Source organism: Cataglyphis hispanica, chromosome 7 (assembly GCF_021464435.1).
Source record: "Cataglyphis hispanica isolate Lineage 1 chromosome 7, ULB_Chis1_1.0, whole genome shotgun sequence".
NCBI classification, from domain to species: Eukaryota; Metazoa; Arthropoda; class Insecta; order Hymenoptera; family Formicidae; genus Cataglyphis; species Cataglyphis hispanica.
The window spans coordinates 1,110,543-1,119,875 of record NC_065960.1 but is presented as its reverse complement, the minus strand read 5'-3'; positions in this window follow the sequence as shown (position 1 = coordinate 1,119,875).

The window sequence follows — 9,333 nt, the reverse complement described above, 5'->3', positions numbered from 1 at the left end:
GCACGCGTCGGGATCTGCGTTTGTCGTGTCACAGTATGAAGACTAAGGCAGAGAGAGAGAGAGACACGTAAAATTCTGTCGCAAATGGAGCGCGTCCCTCTCGGTTCGATAGCCGTAATAAAATTCATGACCGATTCCGGAATTTCTCGGAACGATGTGATTGCCTTGGTAGATGTTTCTATCGTCGCAGAAACGTTTCATCGGTGAAGTGTCAATGATTGCGACATCGAAATTGTATCGTAAATGATCTCTGGGAGAGATGCTAGAGTATTCCTCGCTTCTCGAATACTAAATTCCTCGCTTAGTTTCAAAGAGGCAATAAAAAATAACTCTGATTAATTTAATATAACTCGCGCAAGACGCTTATTACCTGTCCATTTTGAACACGTCTACGAGTTGCGCTTTTATTACATCGAATATATCAAAGTTTAAAAATATTTTTAATTACAAAGTTCATTTTTCTTATTTCTTTCTTTTCATTTCACGTTAATTAAAAAAAAAAAAAAAACTTATATCAACATGTAAATAAAGAGTGTATTAAAATAATTAGATATTGAAATAATTTATGATTTGCAACAGGCTTGTTTCTATTTTCTATGACTTTTAAAAAAAAATATATTTTACTTGTAATTATTATATAGCAATATATAATACAGTAATGTAAGGAAAGTTAGTTTTACAAGAGGACTAGATCGAATCTCGTTGTCAAAAATTGGCGTTGTTAAAATTTGTCAAAAAGGTAGAAGAACTCGATGATTAACAACCTTCTTAACGTACGAACATTGACGGAATAATAATATTTTCAATTCTCTGTGCGTCCTCGTCGCGGAAAATAAATTGTCTCTTGTTCGCACATGTCAATTTCGCACCTGTGTCTTCGTTCTGTATCGTCATTCACCGGCATGTCTCACTTTGACTGTCTAAGCCGTCGTAACATCAGCGAAATATGCGGGCTTAACATTGGCATTCAAGGCCGATTTGCGGCGAACCAAGGTTCCGCAATCCTAAACCCCTATCTAACTCGAGGTTGTAATAATAGTTATCGCCGCGACCTTCTTCTCGCTTAAACAGGAATTTCGGAATTTGCCGACACTCACTTCATTTCCGTTGAATATTGAAATATTCGATTCACTTTTTCATTGTATGTTTTACATCACAATGTTTTGTTGAATTTTACACTTATGGGAAAAATATTGCAATTTTTTTGCAGCTTTGCATAATCTCTTTTTTATTCAAGATAATATTTTCTCAATCAAATGATTAATATTTTGAATTTTATAGCAAAATTAGATTTAATGAAATACTAGGATTATAAATTACGCAGTGACAGTTGTACGACCTTGAGATAACGATAGTGAAATCGAGGATGAAAGCAGCCGGATCTGCTTCTTATGACTGTATTGTGACGTGCCTGGACTCCAATTTAGATTAGTGTGGCTTTGATAAATGAGGCTATTACGTGTGGCCAGCCTGTAATTAACTTATGCTTAGGATAAATGCATTCTCGTAATGCTCCAGATGTCGTGATCTCGTCATATAACTTTTCAATCTCTAACAGACTTTTATTTATTTTAATAATGTTTTATTTTAATAATGTTTAAAAAAATATTATTATACTAATAAATTATTTATCATTATTGATATATATTTATTATTTATAATTTGAATTGTTATTATTAATATAATTATAATAAGTGTCTTGACAGAAATAAGACTATTATAATTACACTCATTTATTAAATATGATATTTATTAAATGTATAAAAGCGAGAAACTATAAATACATATCTTTTCGTATGTACTTTTTATCAATACTTTTTGTTAATCCATTTTTCATTCTGGATTTAACGACGAATTTTATACAATCAAATATTAAAGTCGAAAAATGATAATATTGGAAGAACGGACGGATTGAACGCGCATAATCGATTGGACTAGTCCATAGATCTTATCTCCAGCATACATAGCACGCGTTGACAGATGTGTCCCGCAAATGCTATTACGCACCGAGCACGTGCTTATATCTATTATCTATCGCTCTGTGTACATGTATATATGTTGCACATGTATTATATTGTCAACGTTTTATTAGGAATTGAAATTCTCACATATTTAAATATTCTCAATAAATTTTAATTCTTATTTTTTGCAAAAATTTTACAAAATGTTAAATTAGATAAAAAATATATTTACAATAAAATTAATTAGCATTCTTATCTTACTTCTCCGATTGTAATGAATTGAAACATATGAAAAATTAATATAATATAAAAAGATTTTTTTTTATATGTTGGTATATTTGGGCATTATTTGTGAAGATATATCACATGAAGAGAAAAAAAGAGAAAGAATCTTATATCGAGAAAATATTCTTATATCTTCACTACATTTCCTTCATTTAGGTCACAATGTGAATTGGAAATTTTACTTCAATCAACTATCTTAGGAAATGAATTAAGGATGTTTTTTCTTGTGAAAATATTTATATTAAATAATAGAGATGTATATCAAGCGCGTGATTTTCAGTTTGCATTGCAAATAGCAGGTAGGGAATACAGTATTATAATATCATATTTTATTAAAAAAAGAGACTTGCAAAGTCATTCGCTTTGATCGGATACTTTGGGAAAAAAAATTTTTTTTCCGCATTTTCTTGTGGACAATGTATGTATCGAACTGCTCGCAGCTGCGAGACGATCGCGTGCCCTCTTCGTAACTTAATCCGCCGAAACGAATATCTACGATACGGTTTAATTAGCTAAGTATGCCTGCGGCGGGACACCATTACACCGCACTTTACTAGCGCTATGGGTAGCGATATTCTCGGCCTCAAGACAAACAGCCGGTCTTTCGAAAGGGTGCCTCGAAACGCACAAAATCTCCAGTCACGCTAGGAAATGGAATAAACGTTATTGATATGGGCGCTTTACGTCGTAGAATTGGGGAGATGGGCCGACAGGGTACTTACCATCCCGCTGGTAAGACGTCAAGGGTAGATTGGATGAGACACGGGGAGAGACACGAAAAATTCTTGCGGATCGAAGGATAAAGAAAGAATTGGGTGTCGCGATGTCATTTGCTATTTGTTCGTCTTTATATACACGGTATTTCGCGTAAAAAGAATTGTCGCGTTAGAGGGAATCGCGGGAATATATAACTTTCTCGCTACTTTATATAAGATAAAAATATAAAATTATAAAAATAAAAAATAATAGTAGTAAAATAGTATAAAAAAGGAGACATATTTTCATTAAATACAGACAATTTTTTTATTTTTGCGTAATATTAGAATGCATTTAATGAGAGAATAGAAACCTACAGTTTGTCACTTTATATGACGCTAATATCGGGCAGTTAATTGCTCACACGCGAGCCATTTGGACATCTGCCTCCGTGCTTCCACGTGTCAATGAAATAAAAAAATAATTGCCGTCCGATCGCGCGGCCGTTTGGATTCTTTAATTGAAACCTATAAATACAGCGCGCGTTGGCATGTTCGCTCGCAAGCCAAATGGTTGATTGTCGTCGTGGTAATCGCGACGGTTATTGGATTCGTTCTTCAGGAATTCGATAAATTATTGCGGTCGTAGGGCGAACGCGATACGGCGATCGGAATTGAATCGACTACAAGGGGCTTAAATGCGAAGCTATCCCACAACCGGTGTTAACCCTCCGAATGATGAATCGGGCGACGCTCAATTCTCATCGTCTGACGTCTCAATTTCCGCAGCTCGCTACGCGGAAGTATAATTAACAGCTTAACAAGGCATAGAAATAAAACTTCGTATAATTTTAATCCGCGCGTTAAAGAATGTGCACGATACAATTCTATCGTATTCTATTATTTCGCAAGTAACGATGACACGTTTTCTACTTGAAGTAGAAAAGGTAATTCAAATTTTGACCCCCCGTATAAAATGCATTTTGCAATTAATTATTACAGTTGTATTGATTAAACATGATTTAATAATTTTTATTTTTATTTATAACATTGAATTGTTTATATTTTATTTCCAACATTAACGCGATATGTATTATTCTGTAATTTATTTATATGTTTTACCATGACATTTTCGTAATAACTTTTGTATTAATAGCTTCTATATAATTCATAACATCAACTGCGTTTCCAATTATTAAATTAATTCGACATTATTGTGTGCGCACAAATTATTTAATTGAGAATAATTATTGAAACTTATTAATTCGTCTAATGTAGATATAATATATGCTGTATTAAATATGACGGGCGACATTTTTCTCACTAACAGGTGGTGATTAGGAGTGGGAAAAAGGCCACGCCATTAAATTTCGAGAACAAAGTGGTTGCTTTGTCTTACAAGAGCCACGATCGGATCGACGCGGCGTTCTTTGTCTGTGCAAGGGAACGCCACCTCCTTCCAACCGTAACAATGCGGCCACTACACAGACGCTCTCTGATAACAGAGTCTTTCGGGCATCGTACGTGCGAACGGACGCAATCACCGAGTGCTTTATTGTTATCTATCGTTGAGAGAGAGAGAGAGAGAGAGAGACAATCATGATGCGATCTCACGGTAACAAAAGAACCATGTCTATTAATTATGGGCGAGCTTAAGCTTTTTTCCGATGGGAACTTTCTACGTGATCCTTCGAGGGTCATCGAATTATTCTTACGTGAGGCTATTCGGTAAAAAATAAATCGACAACTAAAGATTAATTAGAGTACCTCTTACACACATGTTACGCTATAATTTTATTTATTTATTTATTTATTATAACTAATTATATTTTTTCCTCTAAAAATATCACTTCGAGATTCACAATTCAGAGATTAATGTAGACAAGAAATATTATATCTCGCAATTTTTATTTAGATTGAATCGATTTTTTCGTCTGCATATTAAAATGGTAGCTCTTAAAGTGTACGGACGCATTGTAAATTAATTATGCGCAGCGGCGCGTTCTCGGAAACCTCTGTATTATCCTCCACAAAATAACATACCTCTTTCTCTCTCTCTCTCTCGGAAACTATTACAAAAATAACGTGGTATTAAAGCACGAAATCCCCCCATTTGCGAACGGGTTTTTTTACAATGCACGCGCTCCAATTTTCCCCATAGCAGCGCCGGCATTCGTTTTTCTTCGTTTTCCCAACTCATACGGCCGTACAATGTTGCGCAGAATCAAGACTCAAGACAATCGATTTGAATAATTGATAGCCATTGTCGAGGCTCAGCTCGGGGAGCACGGAAAACTTTCGTTACGCACAACGCGCTGCGATGAGTTTCCAGCTACGAAGTTATTTTTGTCTTGCATCGCGCATAGAAATTTCTACATTGCGTTTATTTATCGCACGCACACTTGTTACGCGTGACTACGCGAAAATCGATAATACCGACGCCTTCTTTCTCTTCTCTAATAAATACGAAGCGAACGAATTCGGACAAAGGACACGTTCTCCTGGTTGGAGATTCGTGCAACACCGGTATGCTGATCGGAGGATATTCAGGGGTGGAGATGGCAACAGGTGGGCCCTTGAATGAGGCCTCGACGATCCCTTTCGCACCCACCCACTGCTTGCCCTATCGTTGCATAATGATGGGCATCGTGAAAAAGTGCCGAATCGAATGATAAAGGGCGTGCAGAATGATGAAAAAGAGATCCGAAATAATTGTTGTGAAAAAATTGTGAGATTCGAAGCGAAAAAAATATTTTTAATTTCTACAAAATTATATAATATTATGTAGGCAGAACTTTTCTTTTCGTTTGATTTAAGCGCGCTTATTACTTAATTGATAAAAAAGTCAAACATGATTTTAATGAGAATTATAAAAATTAAAAATTAAAATAAAGATTGCGTGAAAATTAAAATATTTTACGCGAAAAGCGATGTGCGCAAAAGATATCAACGGTTATTTTCGTACTAAACATATGTAATAATCTTTTCGCAGTTAATTATGATTACGATTAATTTGTGAAAACAGTATATATTATATATTATTTCAGATAATTTGGATAAATGATATAAAATTATAGAAATAATTTATATATTGAAAGATGTGATTAAGGATACGATCGTAAATATGTTACGCTGTTGGGTGAATATTTTATTGAAGGAACACGAGCGACTATATTATGTTTTGCGATACCATTGTTTACATATTTCCGGTGGCATTCACTATCACCGTTCCGCATTTTATTCTAATATCACGTTCAACATATCCGCGTTTACTTGCACAGAAATTGAAATAATTGCCGTTCAACGTGCTACACAAGAGAGCGTATGCACGCGCCATATGTCGTTATTTCAATAAATGCTGTAAATACGGAGATACTATAATCGCACCTTGCCTAGTGTCGTTGCGGGAGGCCTATCATTTTCCATGGGAACCTGTAAACGTTCGTCGATGGCGTATGACGCCTCTTCGTGGGAATTCTTTTCAGAAAAATGTATTAGTTGTGCAATATTAGTGTAATATTAGTTGTGCTTCTGAGTCTCTCTTTCTTATCGTTAAAAGAAACTTATTAAATTCTTAAATGCAATATTTAAAAATGATTATTTTGCATATGGATATATATATATATATATATATATATATATATATACATATACGTATATAGTAATTTCACACTTTATTAAATTGATTTTCTCAATTTGATTTTTATTGTTTAAATTATATTTTATACTTGTAAAATTACATTGTGTTAATTGATGTATTTAATTAAGTAATTTAATTAAGTAACTTTATATGTATAAATGATATACAGTAAATCAAATATACATATAAAATACAACATAATGATTTCGTAAATAAAATTTATTGAGTAATACAACGTGCCTTAAAATATTATTTAATTCTCTATCGAGAGAAAGAGAGAAATTTTTTTTCTATCGCAGATCGTGAATTTGCTTTACCAACGCGATTGCACTTTCTTATTTTTTATAACGTACACACGATACTTACAACTATCGCGGTTTGCTCGCTCGCAAAATAGCGTGCAATCTACACGCTCTAATCGTCCGGCGAAGGTTTAACGCATCGATCGACCATGTCGTTGGAAAGAAAGAACGGACAGGAAGGCCTAAGGAAGTAAAGAAGGAAAAAAAAAAAAAAGAGTAAAGGACCCAGCGATCTACGAAATGGATTGGTCGGTCGACGTGGACTACAATTTTCTGGTAATCATTTATTCGCGACACAGTGTTACACTTTCACCTCCTCCTGGCACGAATACGTAGATCCGGCCAGCGCACGTACCGTGTTACGCGATTAAACGATCACAGATTAGGCGATCGCACCCGGTATGTGGAACGCTGATTCATGATAACGTCCTCTCGTCACGAAATATTTTTACTCGATGTTATATTTTTTTCCTTTTATATTACTATTTATTTTCTTCTCTTCCGCATGAGATAAAACGCTAAATAATCTAGCTAATAATGAACAGAATTATAGGATAAAGATGTATTTATTGTAGTTATTATTTTTATTTGCATTATAAAATTAATGACTGCTGGACAAATTGATTAAGATATTCCTTGATTGTACAATATTAGGAGTGCAGATTTACGTAGACGTAATAATGCACGATAACGAGACGTGGAAAAGCTTAGTGCCACGAAAGTTGCCGTATCGTGCCAGAACTTTAGAATCTAGCGTTTCGATCTAGCAGGCAACTTTGTTGATAAAGAGCTTTTACGGGTTAAATGAGCAACTTTTTGATGTTTCTTGCAAGCAACTTGCAATTAATAAAAAGCAAGCAAGTTTCGCCGGAGAAACGATAAAACTTGTTGGACAAAAAGCCCCATTGTTTTGCGTTGACACTTTATTTGCATGGCTTTCCGAAAACATTTATTAATAGATTGTCATAGAATTGCCGTTAATCGTTCACATTTGATCTACAAGCACAGATTCTTTTATCAAGGTGCAATCAAAATTTCTTATGTTAAGATTACTATGTACCCCGGACAAAATCTTTACATTTGCATTATCTTTATATTCATTTGTTTATATTTATATATATTTAGATGATCTGAATTGAGGGATTTATATAATATTTCGTGCATATTACATGATTATTTTGCGTATTAGAAAAAATCTTAAAATATTAGAATAAAAAGGAAAGAGTGAGAGGAATTTTCTCGAAGTAACGATTTCAATGTTAATTTAATATTCCATTATATTGTTGGACGAGGGTCGGATTTCGATAACACGTAACGCATCTCCATTGATCTTCTCTCGTTCCTTTGTCAACTTTTCCCCGAGAGGTGACGTAACGCTGTATCAGACGCCCCATCCCCTCCCCTCCCTCTGACGCGCGATCTGCGAACTCTCGATTCTCCGTTGTTGCGAGGGGTACGTTTTCTTCTTGTCTCTCTTATGTGACACTTGAATGACAGGTCACTGGGGTTTCGGTGACACCGTAATGCCGACCGGCCTGCAATTGCCGAGATTGGGCTGTCGTCAATTACTTATTCCGATTACTATTCGCGTGCTACACATCGCAGTATCATGTTCTTAGTTTTGATTTTCGCTAGAAAAACTTTAATGCAAGTTAATTAACGGTAATTTTGAGACTTATAATTTCGTGCAAAGAAAAATCAATATGTTATTTTTTCAAATTGTTCAAAAAACCAGAATTTGACTTCAGATCTTTTTTCCGCGTGACATAATCGAATAGAACTCACTTCAACAATGTAACCTGCATTTTTTTATTGTCTATTTTTATTAATTCTTAAATTTGACTCTTTAATTTTTTAAATTTAATTTTTATCAACTACTGTTATATAATTTATATAAATTTATAAGTTTGAATATATGGGCTTTACAATATATTGAAAGAATTAACATTTTAATTGATCGACAATTAAATATTATTAGTTTTATTTCTCTCTATTCGCTAAATTCGGAGTGTGGAAAATAATAGAAAGTTTACTTTGAATCTTCTAAATTTTGCAGCGCCGACGCAATATGCGAATTGGACATTTAGAGTTCTATCTTTGGAATGTGTTATCGTCAAGATTACCGAATCTTGTAATCCGATTTTCGATTTAATCTCCTCTCGTGTCAGATTTAATTTATATTGTCTGCTATATTAATATCTAGAACAATGAATTTATTTCGATGCTAATGGGACGAAGCTACTACACTTTAAAAGCACGTATAATTCACATGGAATTTAATCAGCGTTAATTAGGATATGGAAGATGTTCAAATATCGATCATACGACATATATTAATTTACACGCAGCGGGGAATATTTCGTATTGACTGTGATTAATTCAAACCGAGGTTAATTTCACGCGTGACAATTAAAATAAACACATAATGAATGATTTTATAATCGATTAAT